At 50.1% G+C, this 21,186-nt stretch overlaps 1 protein-coding gene across 1 annotated transcript in view; it reads right to left on the bottom strand.

Annotated features, from left to right (window-relative positions):
* Positions 1-21,186, bottom strand: part of tmem108 (transmembrane protein 108) — a 58,671-nt gene that overhangs the window by 36,009 nt on the left and 1,476 nt on the right. The gene's annotated exons all lie outside the window — the stretch shown is intronic.

Raw genomic sequence — 21,186 nt, 5'->3', positions numbered from 1 at the left:
GGCGCTCGTTCAGTGTGACATGGCGAGGCCAGCTGTCTGTGCCTCACCACCTCACCACAGGGGTGCCCCAAGGCTCGGTGCTAGGACCCCTCCTCTTTGCCATATACACCACCTCACTGGGCCCGATCATCCGCTCACATGGCTTTTCATATCACTGCTATGCGGATGATACTCAACTCTATCTGTCCTTCCCGCCCGACGACCCTACTGTCTCGACGCGGATCTCGGATTGTCTCGCTGACATATCCACATGGATGAAGGATTATCATCTTCAACTAAATCTGGCGACAACGGAACTGCTGGTCTTCCCGGCCAAACAAGGTATTTATCACAACATTAATATTAAAATCGACTCTCTATCTCTTGTTCCTACCAAGGCTGCAAGGAATCTTGGTGTCATTATTGATGACCAACTGACATTCTCGGACCATGTTGCCGCCGTCTCCCGGTCCTGTCGCTTCGCACTACTCAACATCCGAAAAGTCAGGCCGTACCTGACCCAATATGCCACTGTACTGCTGGTACAAACCTTGGTGATGTCCCGCCTCGACTACTGCAACGCCCTCTTAACAGGCTTGAGGCCTGTGCGGTGAAGCCACTTCAGATGATACAGAATGCGGCGGCGCGACTGGTGTTCAACCAGCCAAAGAGGGCACATGTCCACTCCGCTGCTCATCGAGCTCCACTGGTTACCTGTAGCCGCCCGCATCAAGTTCAAGTCTCTGATGCTGGCCTACAGAGTGATTGCTGGGAATGCTCCCGCCTACGTAAATGCTCTTGTAAGAGCACATGTTGCCCCCCGGATGCTGCGCAATCCAGGCTATTCTCATTTGTAGTTCCACGTTGGTGGAACGAGCTGCCAAAAATGACCAGAGCGGGGACCTCCCTCTCTGTCTTTAAGAAGCACCTGAAGACCCAGCTCTTCAGTGAGTACCTCCTGTCCTAACCTACAATTACTTAGCACCACCTTGCAGTATTTATTGTTACACAAATGTTGTTGTTACACTAATCTCTGTCGCAATGTAGCTTGAATGTTATTCTCCCTTGTAAGTCGCTTTGGATAAAAGCGTCTGCTAAATGACTAAATGTAAATGTAAATGATCTCCCACCATCACAATCGAGACATCAAGGCCAAACCCCGACAGCCGGCCCTCAAGCCGACGGACGGGCGGGTTTCTCAGTTCAACCTCTACGACGACGGGACATTGATTATTGCAGGAGAAGCGCTCAATGAGGCCTAAGTAGCGGATAATGAGCGGGCGTGTGGAGGGAGCGGCTTCCGGACTTCTGAGTCCACAGCGAGCGCCAACAGCCAAGCCTTTGATTTGACCCCTGACCTGAGTCACATCACCGCATTCTGCAGGGGTTGGGTTTTGCTGATGCACATGGTGGTTGTCATGGTGCCCAGGCCGGTGAAGGTCAATACACAGTATGTATATAGTGTGTGTGTGTGTGTGTGTGTGTGTGTGTTGTATATATATATTCTCCCTCAGTGTAGAATGTAAGGGTTTCTGGGTAAACATGGACCGCAGAGGCTGACAGATGTACATCATGTCCAACTGGATGCCGCGTGCAATTAAACACTAAGAGGTCGTACGGCCGCACAATGCAGTGTATTTGAATCAATCAATCATCGCAATGTGAAAATAGAAAACGAACACATCTCAAAAGCGCTGCAATACTGGCATTAACCAGATTTCTACACTCGCATATAAATGGAGACAACCAATCAGATGAAAAAAAAAAAAAAAAACACAAAAAACATAAACTCAATGCAAAAAACAACTGAATTTAAAATGTGTTCGGGGCTGGAAGGTTCCGTAGTTCTCTTCGCGTGTACCGTGATGGCGATACACAGCGTGTTCATCGCAGAGCATGTATTTTACCGTATCATGGAGCCTTCACTAAAACTGCCCCAGCGGCCCCGCCCTGACCATCGACGAGGACCAAAGACCAAAGAGGAAAAGTTCCACAGCCTCCGTTCGCTCACCAAGTTCAAGTTCAAGAGATTATTTGTCACTTACATATACATACGGTCATACATATATGCAGTGAAATGTCATGACACCCGGTGATTATGCACAATAAGCTCTATAAGCTCCAAAAATACAAAAAAATACCAAAATGTACATAATCGACACAAGGTGCTCGCGCAGGCAGCCGCAAGGGGAGGCGCCACAATCGCGATTCTGGGTTCTATAATTATTTAAATCCCAGGTCATAGTTCGCAAAATATCATTACTGAAAAAGATATATTCAAATTGTAATTGCTGTAGGCCTAATGTACCTTACAAAAATGTAATCTTGCCACGGGGATAGAACTCGATTGCGGCTGCACTGGTGCCGGTTTCCCCAAACCCACAGCGCATGCCGAGCGCGCCCCGCCCCGAGCGCGCCCCGCCCCGAGCGCGCCCCGCCCCGAGCGCGCCCCGCCCTCGAGCGTCTCCTGCTCTGAGCTTCCCTCTCAGTGTCAGAACCGCGGCGTGGGCCCCTGTTTATCCTGCCTTCATAACCGTCTCCCTTTGCTCCCCACTTCTTAAACTGTGTCACACTTTGATCCCAACGCTGTTTTATCTGCCTCTTCTCTTCCCGCTCCTCTCATCTCCAGGTCTTCAGCTCAGCGGTCGGGCTCGGGCGTCTGGGAGTTGAGCTTTGCTCGGAATGCTGAGATAAAGTGGAGAAAAAAGGAACTTTTCCAAAAAACGCTTTTAGTTGCTCCCTGCTGACGCATAAACAGAAACATAAATCCTCATTATCACTGCTGCAGCTTCAGTGTGTGTGTGTGTGTGTGTGTGTGTGTGTGTGTTCTACATGCATCCTCCCATTACCTGCTGGTGTGTTTCTGTGTGTGGTCATTTGTCTGAGTATGAACCTGTCTGGCAGTGACAAGGTGACGGTGTCGGCTGTGTGTGTGTGTGTGTGTGTGTGTGTGTCCTGGATGTGACAGTCAGTCTGCGGCAGCCTGTCAGTCCTGGCTGTCTGGCTGGGTGACGGCTGAGCCTCCCGTTGCAGAGTCTCTCTCTCTGAGGAGACGTTGGCTGCACCAGACACTGAACCGTCTGCCCATTAACTCTACGTCTGCCAGGGTTCCCCAAAAACAGGAACTGGTTTGTTGTACGAATCAACAATGACATTTTGAAAGCATCCTTTGTGTGGCTCGCATGTTAGGTCCTTTAGATTGGTGGTTCTTAACATGGGGCCCTTCTGGGGGCCTCCAGGGGTCCCCAACAAAATGAATAATAATGAAATCGTTAAATTTCACTATTATTTCATTTACACGACATAAGCACCATTGGTGAACGTACATTAATGACTGTTTGGCTCCAAGTTTCACTGGTATCTATAACTATAGTATAGACAATAAATCATATCAGACAATAAAAATCGTATCAAATGTGGCCAAACGCGTAACAAATCGAAGTTTTGGAATCAGTGACTCAGATCACTTCGAAAACCTCTCAGACAGCTGCCGGTATTTGGAAAGCCGTTGCCGGGGTAAATAAGAGGAAACATCCGATCCAATCGGAGCTGGTTGCCGAGCCCGAGCCGACGCCGCGGCCGGCTTCTACCCTGCCGTCCCCCCGGTTTACACTTCGAGGCCTTCATCGACGCCCCCGTGAGCTCCGCCACGCTGCTCCCCTCCCTCCGCCACCGCGCCCCCCCTCGCCGTCACAGCCAGAGGGGCGCGGCGGGAGATAAGGTCAACCGCATCCTTTCAAGGGGAGCTTTGATACGCCGGCGACGAAAAGAACAGCCAGAACTTTTTTCATCACAGCCAGACGACGGGCGTCAGCAGCGGCTTGATGATGCTCGACACAAGCACCATTTTCCATTTGCATTATGCGCGGGATGTCTGGGTTCTTTGTTTACGGGACATTCGGACGTTGAAACAAGTCCTTTGTGAAGTTGTCCCTGTAAGTCTGATAACCAGCCAGGGTGAGGGTCGGATTTGGAGGAGGTTGTTTTCCGCTTCAGGGATTTGATGTTCGTCTGTGACGTTATTGTCCATTCAGCAGTTCCCTTGGTTAGGGTCATTATATCGCACCAAAATATTTGTCAATCAATGTGGACAATAACATTTTTTGCAAAGTATCTCCCTACCAGATACGGTATTTCTCCTATTAAAAACCAATGGTTTTTCAAAGGCTACGGCTATTCCTCCTTTTGACGGATTCAAATCACTCTTTTGGTGGAGCCACAGCCACCAGCTGCACCACCCGGCTCCAGAGCCAGGACCAGTTTCTCGGCGTAACGGCATCAAAACCTCCCGAAAAGGCCAAAAGCCAGAGACATAATTCCAACTTTCAATAATGCAGATCTGCAAAAACATGTTCTTGTGCAACAAATAATTTGGTTTATGTGGTTCCACAACAAGAGAAAAGATAAACCGACTGTAGGAGAAGCTTTTACAGCAGATCCCCGTGTTGTTCAATCACCTTCCAACCCGGAGGCGGTGAGTTCCACGTCTGTCCAGGACGGAAGGGCTCAGGGAACGATGGACCGGTGGTTAGCACTGTTGCCTCAATGCAAGAAGCTTCTGGGTTGGAGGCCGCCGTGGATGCTCCTGAGCACCACCTGGAGTTGATGCGCTGCTTTAGACCCGAGGGTGGGTCGACTGGAGGGGTCTCATTCCCCCCCAGAGGGTTTAATAAAGTGAACAAAAAACAAGCCTCCCTCGTATCCAGACCAGGAGGAGCCGGGAAGCAGCGGCGTCACTACCCACGCTGCGATCAATGCAGCTGCTCCGGGGGCCCGGTGGCTGCTGGGGGCCCGGTGGCCGCTGGGGGCCCGTCCCATCGGCACATCAGCGATGAGGCGCCTGAGAACTGCGAGGTGCTGTGTGTCCCTTTGCCCCCGTTCCTCCAAATAAAAACACAGTATGCTGTTATTAAGATGTAGGCTATTTTGTTTTACTCCGTTTCTTATTGAAAGAAACAAAAGAAGCACCGGCGTAACGCCCCCCCCCCCCCCCCCTCCACCGCCAATAGACAACACAGCAACAAGACGAGAGTCGGGCTGGGGGGGTGTGGGTGTGTGTGTGTGTGTGTGTGTGTGTGTGTGTGTGTGTGCGTGTGGGGAGGGGAAGGTCCAAAAAAAAAACATTTTCACCGGGGCCCATCACCATCGCCGATGCCGGGAGGCGACGGCGTGTAGGAGCCAGGGGACCCAGGACCAGGACAGGAAGCGCGGTCTCAAGCGGTTTGTCTGAATGATTCATGTCTTGTAACCAGCGATCGGGCATCAAGACGGAAGCTTCCAGTTGCCTGGAGGCTTTTTGTGTTGGTCATTAATAATGCAGTGAAATGAAACCACAAACCGAGAAACAGAGGCTGCCCCCCCGCTGGTCGCCTGAACAAGCCGAGCGGTTGCCACCAAAAAAAAACAACACACAAAACAAGCTTAATCCACCCCCCCCCCCCCCAAATCAACACACACACACACACACACACACACACACACACACACACACACACACACACACACACACACACACACACACACACACACACACACACACACACACACACACAGCCTCTGTATTAGTGACAACATGCAGACGGGATTAGGTCAAAAAACAAACTCCCCCCCAGGAGGCGTGGGAGCCTGCAGATGGTGGTGACCAACGATGGCCGGACCGGACCACCTCACTGAGCGGTTTGGGAAACGTCTTCGCCATCGTTCAAGAGCAGCAGCAGCAGCAGCTGGTGAAGCCGACGCCACCGCGGCATAAACCCACCAGCTTCACGACACAAACCCTCCAGCTTCACGACACAAACCCTCCAGCTTCACGACACAAACCCTCCAGCTTCACGACACAAACCCTCCAGCTTCACGACACAAACCCTCCAGCTTCACGACACAAACCCTCCAGCTTCACGACACAAACCCTCCAGCTTCACGACACAAACCCTCCAGCTTCACGACACAAACCCTCCAGCTTCACGACAACACTCCGAGCGTCCGGTGCTCGTGAGGAATCCTCGGCGTATCTACGCGCCACGCTCGGTGCCGCGTCCGGTGCCCAAACATGGAAACCAGGGAATGTCGGTGTGACGGGGGGGAACTGCATCGCAAGGAAATTACTGCTTCTCTCTTTGTCTCCCAACTTCCTGACTCACACAAACATACTTATATGGATACACACACTGTACACACACACACACACACCGTAGACACACAAACACCGTACACACACACACACCGTACACATTCACACACTGTACACGTCGTACACACACACACACACACTGTACACACACACACCATACACACACACCGTACACACACAGACCGTACACACACACACCATACACACGTACACACACACTGTACACGCCATACACACACACACTGTACACACCGTACACATACACACATATACACACACACTGTACACACACACACACACACACACTGTACACACCGTACACACACACACACACACACACACACACTGTACACACCGTACACACACACACACACACACACACACTGTACACACCGTACACACACACACACACACACACACACTCTTGAGGAATGCAGAAATCTCCAGGAAGTCTCTTGGGTTACTCCACACACACATTCTTAAATTTACCTCCTGACGAAGCCTCTTTTCTGGTGACAATGGCAGGAACGGAGCAGGGAGGAAGGATGTTCGGTGTGGGGGGTGGGGGTCGGGGAGGTGTTTTTTTTGGGTGTGTGTGTGTGTGTGTGTGGTGGGGGGTGGTGGGGGGGGGGGGTATTGTACCGTGTTTCCGTGTGTGGTGAGCCGGGTGCCGCCGATACACAGCTGGGACGATGGAACGACGGAGCCGACATCCTCGATCCCAAGGTCCAGAGAGCGACCGCGTGTCCCACGGAGCAGAGAGGAGGGGGACGCTGGGGACGCATTGTTCTCCTCCCTCCAGCTCCACCTCCTCTGCTCCATCCCCCACTTTTGGGGTCGATAGATTAACGACAAGACCAGCAAACACTGGAAGCGTGTCTGGCGCGCGCACACATTCACACACACACACACACACACACACACACACACACACACACACACACACAAGCCAAAAACACACACACACACACACACACACACACACACACACACACACACACACACAAACACACACACACGGTGGATAACTACGGCTGCTTCGTGATGCCGCCTGGCAGACACACTGTGACAGACACTAAAGAAACCTGTTTAATCTGACGGCCCCACTCCAAAGAATCAACCGTCACAAATATCATCACAATCATTCAATATCAATCCATACAATCATCACCACATTGTATGTGCTCATTTACTAAAAATCCCATGATAAAGAATCGACTGAAAGTATATCAGACCAAAAACCAAAACACAACTTTTCCAATATTATCATTATTTAAAACTGTGCATCATAATCTCTCATCAATCTAATCTAATCTGTTTTAATTTACACAATACAACACCACACAGAGATATATATATATATATATATATATATATATATATATATATGTGTGTGTGTGTGTGTGTTTTGGGCATTTTTTTTTTTTATAATAACTGTCTGTGAAAAAAGGCAGCAAACAGCACTGGAACAGATTCCTGGTACAGTATGTAAGTACACCTGGTAAGATAAACTGATTCTGACTGATAACACTGAATCATCCAAGCTTGTGACAACCACACACACACACACACACACACACACACACACACACACACACACACACACACACACACACACAGATGGAGCCGTGGGGGGCCGTGTTGGGCCTGTGCAGGTGGAGGTGACCTTTCTCTTGCAGGAGAGTCATCAGACCACTGGTGTTTGGGGGGTGGGGGGCACAGAGTGAAACCTGATGAGCAGGGGCAGGCGTCCACCACCACGTGATGGAGTCAAAATGTCCTTCCCCGAAGCTCTGAGGCTGCGACACCTCCGGATCCCACGAGGAACGGAGCCGTCAGGGCTGCACGGGCCTCTAATTTGGGCCCCAAAGAACTCGGCGGCGATTGTGCCGTTGCCCGGCGGTCGGCCGAGGTTATTCTCTCGATACCGCCACACCAATTTAAAAGACTGGGGATGACGACGCATGACTGAAAAACAAGGCTTACAGTGGAGTTTGCTGAGATTCCTTCATTCCTCCAACATGTTAGCAACGGCCGAGCCGGTCCAAGCTCCCTATTGAAGTGCTATCACATCCTTACCAAGTGAGGATGTTGCCATATCGTAATGCCCAATTTTGTCATCTGAATTAATTATTTCAAGCAGATAAAATGAATGAAAAAGACTCATGACAAACATGAGTTAATATATAATATATATTACAATATATAAGATATATTCTTCTTCCTAAGTATTACCATTACTATTTAATATGCAGTTTCCATACTCAAAAGTGGGAGTTTCAGTGCCACCGTTGCACTTTGATCAGCAACTGATGCTCAACAACTTGACATGAATGTTAAAGGCATAACTTTGGCTTGAGAAGTGTGTGTGTGTGTGTCGGGGGGGGGGCATATCAAACAAGGGTTTGGGGTCGGGGGGGGGCAACTCAGCCCGGACCCCCACCCCCCCGTACGGTCACTTCCGCCCCTGGGTGAAGGTGAAGTCTGTCTACGGAGCGGGTGCTGCCCAGTGGAAAAGACCCTTTAAATCATATCAAGAATCAGTTTCCAGTCCTCCGGTGGGTTGGCCGTGAGGCTATAGCAGCAACAACAACAACAACAACAACAACATCATCAACATCAACAACAACAACAACAACCACCACCTTCCGTCTGCTGATCACGGAGATCAGTAATTAAACTCATGCTTCGGTGTCAGCGGTAACGTGCTCAGCGACAGTAATCAGGCTGCGGCCCCGGACAGTGGAGGGAGCCTTGTTTCCAGCCTCGTCCGGCAGCGTAAAGCGGTGGAGTGGGCGGGTGGTGAACGCCGCCGCCGCTGTGGGCGCGGTGCGATCTGCGCGTAGCGTCCGTCATCGCGGGGCTTTGCCGCGGATTAGTCACGCGCCCGACGTCCATCAGATGCCTCTCGCAGGCGCTTATCGGAAAAATAATGAAGCAATCAACGCAACCACTCAGCGCACTAATTACCAGCACTCCCCAGGGGTTCCCACCCACCAAGTGTTTGTGTTTGTGTGTGTGTGTGTGTGTGTGAGAGTGTGTGTGAGTGTGTATATATATGTGTGTGTTTGTGTGTGTCTGTGACTTCCAGAAATGTTCCCCGGGAGGGAAGCGTCCACCGGTGCAGGTTTAATTACCACTGGATGGAGTGCTGTGGTTTGCTTGTGTCATCACTCAAAGCCGAATTAATGAATAGGTAAACAGCTGAGGAGCCCACGCTCACAGTGCGGTGGAAGAGATCTGCCACGCCCCACACACACACACACACACACACACACACACACACACACGGGGGGGGGGCGGGGGGTAGGTTTGGCATTTTCAAATGATTTAAAAATCAAATTGCTTCTATTCCTGAACACCACTGACCGCCACGCCCGCCAATGGGGCGTGACTGTATTACCGGCGCATTTATAAACAGCATCCCTAACTAGGAGGCAAAGGATCAGAACCACATTCTTAAGCATCCAAAGACGAACACGGCAAAACAACTCAAATGTCCAACACACAGCGTAGTGCTTGAGTGGAGTGCTTGAGTGTTTAAAACAGATCTTTTCCCCAAATCACTCCTCAGGTCGGAGTGGGGGGGGGGGGGGCGCTGGAGCCCACCGGGGTTCAGTGCCTTGCTCAAGGGCACGCAGCAGATACGGTGGGCACCGTAGATGTAGTGCCAGCCGCACGGCAACTTCCTGTTGGGACATGGGGATCGAACCTGCGGTCCTCTGGCTCCTGGGCGGACGCAGTGACTCAGCGATTTTGAGGACAGTGAAGGTTAAATACAATGAACGGCACCGGCATTCGCTGGGAGTAGCTCCTGCAAAGGATGATTCAGTGTTTTTCAGCGGCGGCAGGAAGGTGTTTGTGGCACGGTTGTGGTTCCGAGACTGAAAGTAAAAACTGTGTTCGGCTCCATTTTAACCTTTAAACCTTAAAATGACCTTGTGCACATCACACCATAACTCCTGTGTACAAGACAAAAAAAAAAAAAAAACACAGAACTATCGTCCCGACCAGAGCTCCCGTGATCCGGTAAATACCGGTTTTTCACCGGGTAAAATCTGTTGAAGTCCGAACAAAGGCACAAGGGACCTTTTTCCTCAAAGTCGGAAAAACAATAGACTCAACAAGTAACAAGTGCAGCTGATCAAATCACAAACAAAATAAACATGACAAGTCAGTGTAAATAAGTAATAGTTGTGTTGTATTTGACACAGTGAATATTTATATATTTATAAACATGACAAGTCAGTGTAAATAAGTAATAGTTTGTGTTGTATTTGACACAGTGAATATTTATATATCTATAAACATGACAAGTCAGTGTAAATAAGTAATAGTTGTGTTGTATTTGACACAGTGAATACTTATCGTCTGCTTTGGTTGAACTTAAATATCAACAAACATCAAACTATGGATGTATGTGTCCCTGTCGTCAACCATGACATCATCTCTCTGACGCTGCTCCGTGTTTACAAGCTGTCCACCGGGGAGGGGGCGGGGCTTACTTCTATATCCACAAACCTCATTGGTCAGAGGTGAGAGGTCGGCTTTAGATCGTGCAAAGCGATTGGCTTTCCACTGCCACTTGCCCAACGTGGAAATGAACTGATCTGTGGAATAATTATAATTTTTTCATCTAAAAGACAGTCCATTTTATTTTGACAAAGAGGGGAAAAAATACAATATATTAAATTATCTTTATCATTTTATTGCCCAGAACTAATTTAAATTGTGCTTGAATTTTTTTCCAGGCACGGTCGATGGCTCGTTCAGGGTCTCGGCGACGCCCACCCGGGTTTGGCAAAGTGTTGAGGTCACGTACGAGGGGCAGAGGCACAGAAACGCTGCCAAACAGAGCCAACGTCAGCGGCGTTCCGGGGGCCCGCGCCGAGGAGCCGCGCCGGTTAAATGTCAAACGGCCGGCCCCCCGGGAGAGCTTACCGCGGCAGAAGCAGACTCAGACCCCCACCCCGCCTCTCCATCACTTCATCAGTGTCCCTCCGCCCTATCGCTCGTCCTCGGCGCTGGCGTTGGGACAACAGGGAGGAATGATCAGCAGGATCTATTATTAGTAAGAGGAGGGGAAAATGCCGCGGACGCCGGGAGGGAAGGCTCCGGAGCGGCCGAACAGAGCTGGCATTATTTAAGGAGTCGCTGTGGAGACAGTTTCCCTCGATGACTGCAGCACCGCCCTGTGTGTGTGCGTGTGTGTGTGTGTGTCCAACAGTGTGTGTGATGATTAAAACGGCGACAAATATGGATGGGTTCCAATAGCAGCAGATGCATTAACGTGTATTATTACCCACAGAGAGAGAGAGAGAGAGAGACAGACAAGAGGAGGAGGAGGAAGAGAGAGAGAGAGAGAGAGAGAGAGAGTAAATCATCACACAGAGTGTAACACCTCAAACTGCAGTATTTTGGCACAAACACTCCAACTTATTTTGGAGTCTGTGACACCCCCCCCCCCAAAAAAATGCAGAGTCATCCGTCCCTCCGCCCGACATGGTGACGGAGGAGGTGTAGAACTGGGATCCAGCTTTCATTTCGCAGCCCAGTCAATCCCAGACAGAATCCCAGACTAAAGTGCGTTGGAGGCCGTAGGCTCCGTCCGTCGCAATATGTCAGTATGAAAACAAGCCTATCCCACAATGCATTGCGGCAACGCCACTCGGCTACAACGACGGGTGACGGTGCCGTTCAGGTCGGCGTCGTCGCTGAGGAGCGTCCTGGCTGCTCATGAATTCGGGATCGCAACTGAGGTCGATGGGCTTGAACGCCGGGGCGACACGGTGTGATATCAACCAACATGGCGGCGCGGTGTCGGTGCGGCCGGCAGCGCCATCAACGGAGGCCGGGAGGAGGCGCCTGACTCCATCAAGACACCGGTGCTTGGTTGCGCTACACATTCTGGGATGGCCAGCGGCGCCAAGGACACGGGATCCGACGCGGAGCCGGATCCAGCCGCACCCGGAGGAGGACGTTCATCGCGTCGTCCAAGGCCCCCGCGATGCGCCAAGGAAATGAGGGTGAACCGCGACACGGAACCAGGAAGTAGCGCTTCCTGCTCCGGGGCGGTGAGACAGGGATTAAAGTGAAACTCGGGAATCCCAAAAAACAACGATTTTAAGCTAAAACTTGGATGACAGACTGTGAAGGTGCTTGTCAGTGATTGGCCATTGCTACAGAAAAATACGTAAAAAAACAACAAAAAAAACAAAAACACCCAAAGTAGCAGCTCAGGATGGAGGACCACGCCCACACACAAAACTAAAGAACACCGTGTCTCCTCAAGCGCGTCACGCTCGTCCTCTAGACCCAACGTGTTGTTGGTGTTGGTGCGTGTTTGTCATCGGGTGATCTGCCATCAGTGTCGGCAACACAAACCGTCTCCACGGTGATTTAGCGCCGACAGAACCCCGCCGCCCATACGATCCCGTTGGCAGGTAAACCCCCCCTGTGCCACGCCCTGGATCTGCTTTCTCAGCCGCTGAAGCTTTTATTCGTAATTCTGCCGTCGGCTAAGGAGGCGGAAAGGAGTTTGTGCCCCGCCCCGGCAGCCAATTTGTGAGGAGCGAGAGAGGGAGGCCGCAGCGGGGGCAGGCTCCGTCGCTCAACTGGACACGCCCTCTCAGGTGAGTCCTCTGACAGGAGTCCAGACGGAGCGTGCTCGGTCTTGATGGATGCGTTCCGCCCGGAAAGGGAAACTTTAACTACTGTGACTCAATGTGAAAGTACAGAGGAAGAGGAATGGTTTCCTGGTCTTACAGGTGTGATGCACTTAAAGAATCTTTAATGTTTCCCTCATTTCCTGCCATGTATATAACGTTATAACCGCTCTGAACGCTCCGTCTCCAAAGGTTTTGGATTTCTCTATCCGGCCACCTGCTCCATCAGATACGCTGTGCGTTTCTCGTAACAAAAGCAATAAAAACAGTGTTTTTATTGTAGATGTGTGATCACTATTTTATTTTCCGACGTTTCCTTATTGAAAGAAGTCGACGCCCATGAAGCTGATGTCAGCCTCGTTTCCATCACTTCAGCTGAAAAGCAGTTCAATCCACAAGATCCACAAGTTTAAAGCGGACGCCTCGATGTTTGGAGCCCGACCGGCGGTCTCCAGGGCAACGCAGCGTCCAGTCCGTCGGTCGCCCTTTCCCTTGACGCCTCCATTTTACCTGGAGGGGCCTCTGAGCCGCGGTCCACGCCGAGCCGGCGCCCTGTGGAATGAGTCACAGCCGAGCAGCGAGAGACGAGTGGATCCGCCCGCAACAAACAAGAGTTCACCTGCGGCTCACGCCTCCACGGCCCAAAACACATCTACGCCGCTGGAATATTAAGTGGAAGTCAAATACGACACGGTCATATTTACACATATTTTGGAGCTGGAACGATGGGAACGTGTGACTGTGGGGCAGAGGAGGTAGCATTTCATGGGATGCTGGGATTTGGAAAATTCCTCCACTAGATGGAAAAAAGAATAATAAAGAAAAATAAAAAAATATCTTTGAAATGTTTAGAGTAGTTGCTGTCTCCCTTTTTTTTTATAAAAAAGATTTAAAAATGTTAAAATGTAAGGAGTGCTTCCTCTGCTAGATAGAATGCTGGAATAATAGAGAAGAAAACAATATTTATTTACACATTTTCATAGTATTCCTTATTTGAATTGCTTGTTTTACTGTTACCCGCCCTAAATCTTTTTTTTAAGCCTATAAATCAACATTTTTCTGATGGAAATACAATACAATACAATTCTTTACTTCTCTTTCTCTCGTCCTCTTTCTGTAATAAAATCAATGAAAACTAGAAGATTTAAGGAGGCTCCTCCGCTGGATAGAACCTCACATAGAACGATAGAATACTATTAATACAAAGACTGACACAGTATACTACTACATACAGTTTACAATGTGTACACCGTGTACACAAACTACAGTACACACACACACACTACAGAACGAATAGACACACACACACACACACACACACACACACTGTAGTACACACTACAGTACACCCAAACACACACTAGTACACACTGCAGTACACACACACACACTAGTACACACACACAAGTACACACACACTACAGTGTACACTTCAGTACACACACACTACAGTGTACACACACTACAAAACACACACACTGCAGTACACACACTGCAATACACACACACACACACACACACACACACACACACACTAGTACACACTACAGTACACACACACGCACACACACACTAGTACACAGACTACAGTACACACACACTACAGTACACAGACTACAGTACACACACTACAGTACACACACACACTAGTACACAGACTACAGTACACACACACACACACACACACACACACACACTACCGTACAGACACTAGTACACAAACTGCAGTACACACACACTACCATACACACACGACAGTAGACACACTACAGTACACACACTGGTACACACACTGCAGTACACACACTGCAGTACACACTGCATATGAGGATGGTCTGTCAGTGTGAAAGTACTAGAAGCAGAAAAGGAAAATGACAAACAGAGACGTTGTGGTCTTGGTGCCGACGCTGTGGAGATGCTCAGCACAGACTCAGAAAGAAAAAAACCTTCAAGAGAAGTTGCTACGGAAACGACCGAGCAGCGGTTGACATCCACTGAGTTTTTTTATAACTTGAGGAGAGCAGAGATTTGGTGGCTGAGAGGTGAAGCCTGCTCTGCAACAAGGAATCACATCTTTAAAAGACTCCTTCCTTTATGGGAGCCCTGCACACTCGGCCATGTAGGCCAGTGCTCAGGGCTTGTGGCCGGGCGGGCGGGGGGGGGGCATCTCGTCGGTTGCGGTATGGCGGGCCTCGCTTTTGCGCGGGGCGTGGGTGGGCAGGCGGTTGTGGCGGGGTGTGGCGTGGGACCTGGCTCCGGCCCTGTGCTCCGTGCGGTGGGGGTGGGTTGTATGTTTGCACCTCAGGGGTGCAGGGTCTCCTCCCGCTCTCTGGGACGGGGTTACGCTCCTCGGGGGCCGGGCGTGGGGGTCGCTCCGCGGGCTTCCGGCTCGTCCGGGGGCCGGGGGGTCTTCTGTGGCTGCAGGGCGGGCTCCTCGGACGTTCCCTGCGGTCAAAGAGCGTCTGTACGGCTGCACGACTCAGGGGAGGCTTCAGGGCCTTTTCTGCTGCTTGGAGGCTACGACTTGCAGGCTCGACTTGGGGAGCTTCCCCCCAGACCCTACGCATATCCACGCAAGCCCTGGTCCTACCCGTAGCGGAATACTGTGCCCCTGCCTGGAGCAGAAGTCCACATGCGAACAAGGTGGATACTGTCATCAACAGCGCCCTCCGGATAGTAACTGGTTGTCTGAAACCCACCCCTGTGTCCTACCTGCCAGTCCTAGCTGGTATCGCCCCACCCAGTCTCCGACGGGAAGCAGCTACCCTCGCCCTGGCAAGGAAAGCCCAGAAGAACGACTGGCACATCCTACACAAAGCCACAACAACACCGGCACCACCATGCAGGCTCAAGTCTCGCCATCCCTACAACAAGGCAGCACAAGAGATGCTACAGTCGATCCCTGACGACTTGTCCAAGGACGCCTGGCTGGCAGCATCCTGGAGACAATCGTGGGAGTCAGCTGCGCCCTCCCGCATCCAACGATACATCCGGGACCCAGGAGGAGGTGTAAAAGGAGAAGACATGCCACGCCACCTATGGACCTCGCTGAACCGCCTGCGTACTGGCGTCGGGCGCTTCAAGTCCTCTCTAAAGAAGTGGGGCCTATCCGACAGTGCGTCATGCGAGTGTGGCGAACCTGAACAGACTGCCGAGCATATAATCACCAGCTGCCCCCTATACAGCCCACCCTCAGAAGCTGGCCTTTTTGACCTAGGACTGGAGACGAGGGCGTGGCTATATGACACTGAGTTGGCCATCTGATGATATACGAAAGAAGAAGAAGAAGAGGCTACGATATGATACCAACCTTATACAACACACACACACACACACACACACACACACACACACACACACACCCTTCTCTCCGTTCGCATCATAACCATCACATGAAGAGGCCTCGTGCCAAAATCACTGTTCCAATATTCATCAACTTAATTCTGTTTTGTCAAATACACGATGTCGTCTGATGTTTCTATGTTCATGTTTTTCCAAGTACATGTTGTTTGTCAAAAAAATAAGGTGCAGGTTTGTCGTGTGTGTGTTTCCCTTTGAATTCCACAGCATTTAGAGAGAAGTGGATGAATCTCGTCACTCAACACGTTCATCGGCTGAGGAGCATTTACATTTACATTTACATTTACATTTAGTCATTTATCAGACGCTTTTATCCAAAGCGACTTACAAGGGAGAATAACATTCAGCTACATTGCGACAGAGATTAGTGTAACAACAACATTCGTGTAACAATAAATACTGCAAGGTGGTGCTCATGCTAAGCATGAAATACAAAGCAAATGTACTTTTAGGCGTTGGTGCAATTCAGTAAATACATAATGCAATAATTGATCCTGACCTTTGTAAACACTTGTGTTGAATCTAGTGAAATAAGCAGGAGTAATTAATCTTATTTTGATAATTAAGAAACACATTTACTAATACCATCCTCAGCACAACATATTGATATTTCATTCACGGAGGATAATTGCAGTTCAGAGAGCTGTACTTTGCCTCCCTGTCTGCCATGTATTATTACAGTACTGTAATGTAGTGGATAATAAAGTATGTATCTGTTGGATGGTATCTACATGTACTGTATATGAACCATTTTCTCTATATTTCTATATCTCAGTTCATCTCAGTAAAATGAACATGTATTGTTGTATTAAAGGCGTCACCAGTCGACCATTCAGAATCCATGTTTATTTGACACGTCTTCAAAACAGCTGAGAAATATAGAAATGCAAATGAGGCTGGAAGCAGTACCGCGTCTGTCCACTGGGGGTTTCAATGTCACCCAAAAAAGCAAAACTACACATCTGCAATCTTGACATATTGATAAGCGACTTCTGGATCGTGATGAATAAAGCGATTCGGGCTCTTGGCCGATTTTGATCAAATCTAATCAGTATCTTTCGACGAACACGTTGATTTTGTCAATTTGCAAATGTTTTGGGATGTTTTACACACGGCCCTCTCTGGGGTCGATACGCTTCGTTCCTCGGGGGGCGGTAATCCTCAGGCCCAAGCCGCCAACCACATCCCATAATCAGCAGCTCAACACCTGCCAGCACCGCTCCCCCCTCCGTCACATGACCCGCCCCGGAGGGTGGACGGTGGCGAGGTACTCAGCACCCCCCCCGTGACCCTAACCCTCCTGATAATCCTATTAGAGCCAGTGCTTTGCATCGCAGAGACGCAGAAAAGTGCTGATGGATCCTAAAAAAAATTAAAAATAAATAAAATGAAACTGCAACTCCGCCCAGACAGGAGGAGCCTCCTTCTTTATTCCCTTCCTGCCTGGTTTCCTTGATTCCTTCTTTCCTTCCATGGGTCCAGCGCAGCGTGTGTTTACGGCTCAGGACCTGATTTGCTCACTTTTCTTCTGACCCAAAAACACCGATATGAGGATTTTGCAGAACGTGAAGCTCAAACGGGCTCAGAAAACATCAGAATTCCGACAAATAAGCGCCAAGCTTGGACGCGAAGCCCTTGGTGAAAAAAACAAAACAAAAAAACATTTTCCAGTGGGTGAGGATTTGGAATTTTGGATGAAGACCTTTCATAGGACTTTCCTGCGCAAAAACACACAAGATGCTTTTGTGCCAAAGGAATTTCTCCCCAAAACAACCAACGAGCAGATGGAAACGGGAGGAAATGATCCTTCACAAACAAGCGGACGGACGGACGGACGGACGGACGGACGGCCTCGTCCACAACAATCCCTTTGTAAATGTTGAAGAGTGATCTGCTCGGTCCCTTCACACAGCGAGGGCAGTTTAGGGCCGGATCACTAAATACCGCCCTCTGATCGGGGTCGGGTGGAGGTGGGGTGGGGGTGGGGGGTTGCTACAAGAGGTGCACGGGGGGGGGTCACCCTTTCAACACTGAAATCCCAGAGGAATTACCCCCCCTCAAGGTCTGGGATCATCCCATAGTTTAACATAAGCAGGTTATCTGGCCCGAAAAGCTGTGGCCTCTTTTTTCACAGTTTTAATTAACACAGCTCCCTATAACTTGTCAAGTTAAAGTGGTAATCCATGAGATTATTTTGGAATAACAAAATCCCATATTTGATACTTTATTTCACTGGCACGCCACATGAAACAGCCGTTCAGTGCGTTTGCCTCATGCATGTCTACGTGCCATTTGCAATGTTGGTGGCAAGGTTCGCCACACACGCAGGAAGTGAAAGGCGGCCGTGGTGAACAAGCTAAAGCAGCGCGGCTCGTCCCGGTCAGTGAACTGTGGATATGGACGAACATTCAGGAAAAAGAAGGAAAAAACATCCAAAAAACCACCTCATGACACCAAGAGAAAAAACCATCAAATCAACTGATCAAATTCAAACTTTGGAGAAAAGGAGGCTTTTTTTTTTTTTTTTCCCAGGAAAAGGCTTTTTTTTGTTTCCGTTTTTAATGGGATTCTGGGACTTGTAGTGTGATCCACACAACAGGGATGTATTACCAATTTGAAAGGACCAACACTTTATGGACTTGTTTTTTTCATTTGAGGCATGGGTGTTTACGGACTCTGATGCCAAACCATAAAATGCCCCTTACATAACGCAATTATAGCGTCCATTTACCAGGGCCCCGGACCCCGCCCCCTGCCCCCCGGACCCCGCCCCCAGGCTCCTCGCCGGCTCGGAGGCTGACCATCAGCGGTCACGGCCGGTGATCAGAGTGGCACGGCTGCCGCGCAGGAATGTCAGGAATTTCCCTGTGAACACCGCGTCCTGTCCGCTCGGCCGCTCCTGCTGCGCCACCTTATCAGCACCTTCCATCGCTCCCCAGCCCACCCACCCACACACCCACCCACCCTCAACCCGCCCCCCGGTCCTCTCGCAGGCCGCTCTGGTCGCACAGCTCGTGGCGGCTGCTGCCAATCACAGGTCGATTATACACCTGATACAGCGTCTATAACTCACGGGTAAAAAAAAAAAGCTTTCATTTTATTTATTACATTTTTTGGGGGATTTTCTCAACTTACAATCCACACTTGAATTTCACAATTTTAAGATATATATTTTAATAATATTCAGGTTTTTAGAAATGAAAGCAATCTTGTAAGTTGGTCAAATTACTTTTTTTTTTTCTTCTTGTAAACATGAGTAAATTCTCTCTTTTTTAAAGACATCATTCTGCACGTGGACGCCGTGCTTCTTGCACGTTCCATGGAAGCAAAAAAAAAGAACACGATCATCCAGCGCAGAAATACCCAGAAACGGAAACCCACCCCCCCACACCCCAGGCCTGGCCCCGGAGGCCCCTGACGTCACGGCTCCCAGCGGGCGGACGGGCCCCGCTCGGATGCTCTCTGATACGGTATAATGGCTTCCTAAATGTCAACAGGATTGAGAGGCGGGCGTGTCCCTCCCCCTGTGGACGCGCTCTGCGCCGAGCGGCTCCACCAGTCGTATGCAAAGACCTTTTTGAACAAACAGCCTCCCCAGTGGCTCCTGTGTGAAAACCCCGTTAAGCTTTCACTCAAAACGCCCCTCCAAACAAGGGGCCCTCGCTTGGTGCCGGCATTTAGAAAACACGGGCGAGGCGGCGGCAGCGGCTTTCGTTTTTGGGGGGTTGAAAATCCTGCTTTCCCTCCGACGTGGCGATCCGGCATGAGCAGGAGGCAAAGTCCGCCCCGAGCACAGGCTGAGAGGTGCCAGGGGCCATTTAGGGCCCGAGGAGGGTGGAGGGAGGAAGGTGGAGGGCAGAGGGAGGGTGGAGTTGTACCATGCCGTACCTCTCCTGAGGGACGCTGGAGGCGAGCGGCCCCAGAAGCCGCCGCATTCCAGGGCGTTCCCAGGGTCCCAACGTCAAATCATCTCACACTGTATTTCCACCACTGGAGTCAAGCTCCACTCTTTTCCCTTTTCCTGGAACATCAACAACGATAAGAAACAAAACAAAAGAACAGCTTTGTTCTGGAAGCGTCCGCCCCCCTCTCCGAAATAAGGGGGCTGCAGGGACCTTCCCTGCCGCGCGGACAAGATGATGAAATGGGGGAAAAGATGACGCTCCTTCTAACAAATAAAATGTTGAATATTCAAATAATTTTATATAGAAATATCAGCCACTGCTTCACGCAGAACTCTGCACTGACTTTAAATGAAATAACTCAAACGATTTGGTTCCAAGGAAGTAAAGCGGAGCTTCTTGAAAACTCCGACGTCAGGAGCCCGACCCGGTGACGAGCCTACGAGCGACGTGGTGTAGTTCTCCGTGTCTCCACCAGGGGGTCAGAACGCCTCCGTACACGGTCGTGTGGCGACGCTGCAGGTGACGACTTTCTGCCTCAGACCAAAATGAATAAACGACGTCGTCAGGTTTGTGATCAGACGTTTCAAGACCTGCACACACCTGCACACACCTGCACACACCTGCACACACCTGACTTGTGGGACGCACTTCCAAATAAACACGATGAGGACGTGTTCTGCAACCTCCCACCGAGTCCCCAAGACAAACACACACACACACACGCCAAAAACACACACACACACACACACACACACACACAAGCCAAAAACACACACACACACACACACACACACACACACACAAGCCAAAAACACACACACACACACACACACACACACAAGCCAAAAACACACACACACACACACACACACACACACACACACACACAAGCCAAAAACACACACACACACACACACGTCAAAAACACACACACACAAGCCAAAAACACACACACACACACACACACACACACACGCCAAAAACACACACACACACACACCAAGCCAAAAACACACACACACACACACACACACACCAAGCCAAAAACACACACACACACAAGGCCGAAAAAACACACACACACACAAGGCCGAAAAAACACACACACACACACACACACACACACACCAAGCCGAAAAAACACACA

Source organism: Zeus faber (genome assembly GCF_960531495.2).
Source record: "Zeus faber genome assembly, chromosome: 19".
Classification (NCBI taxonomy): Eukaryota; Metazoa; Chordata; class Actinopteri; order Zeiformes; family Zeidae; genus Zeus; species Zeus faber.
The sequence above is the reverse complement of the archived record's forward strand: the minus strand, read 5'-3'. Positions and strand labels throughout refer to the sequence as shown.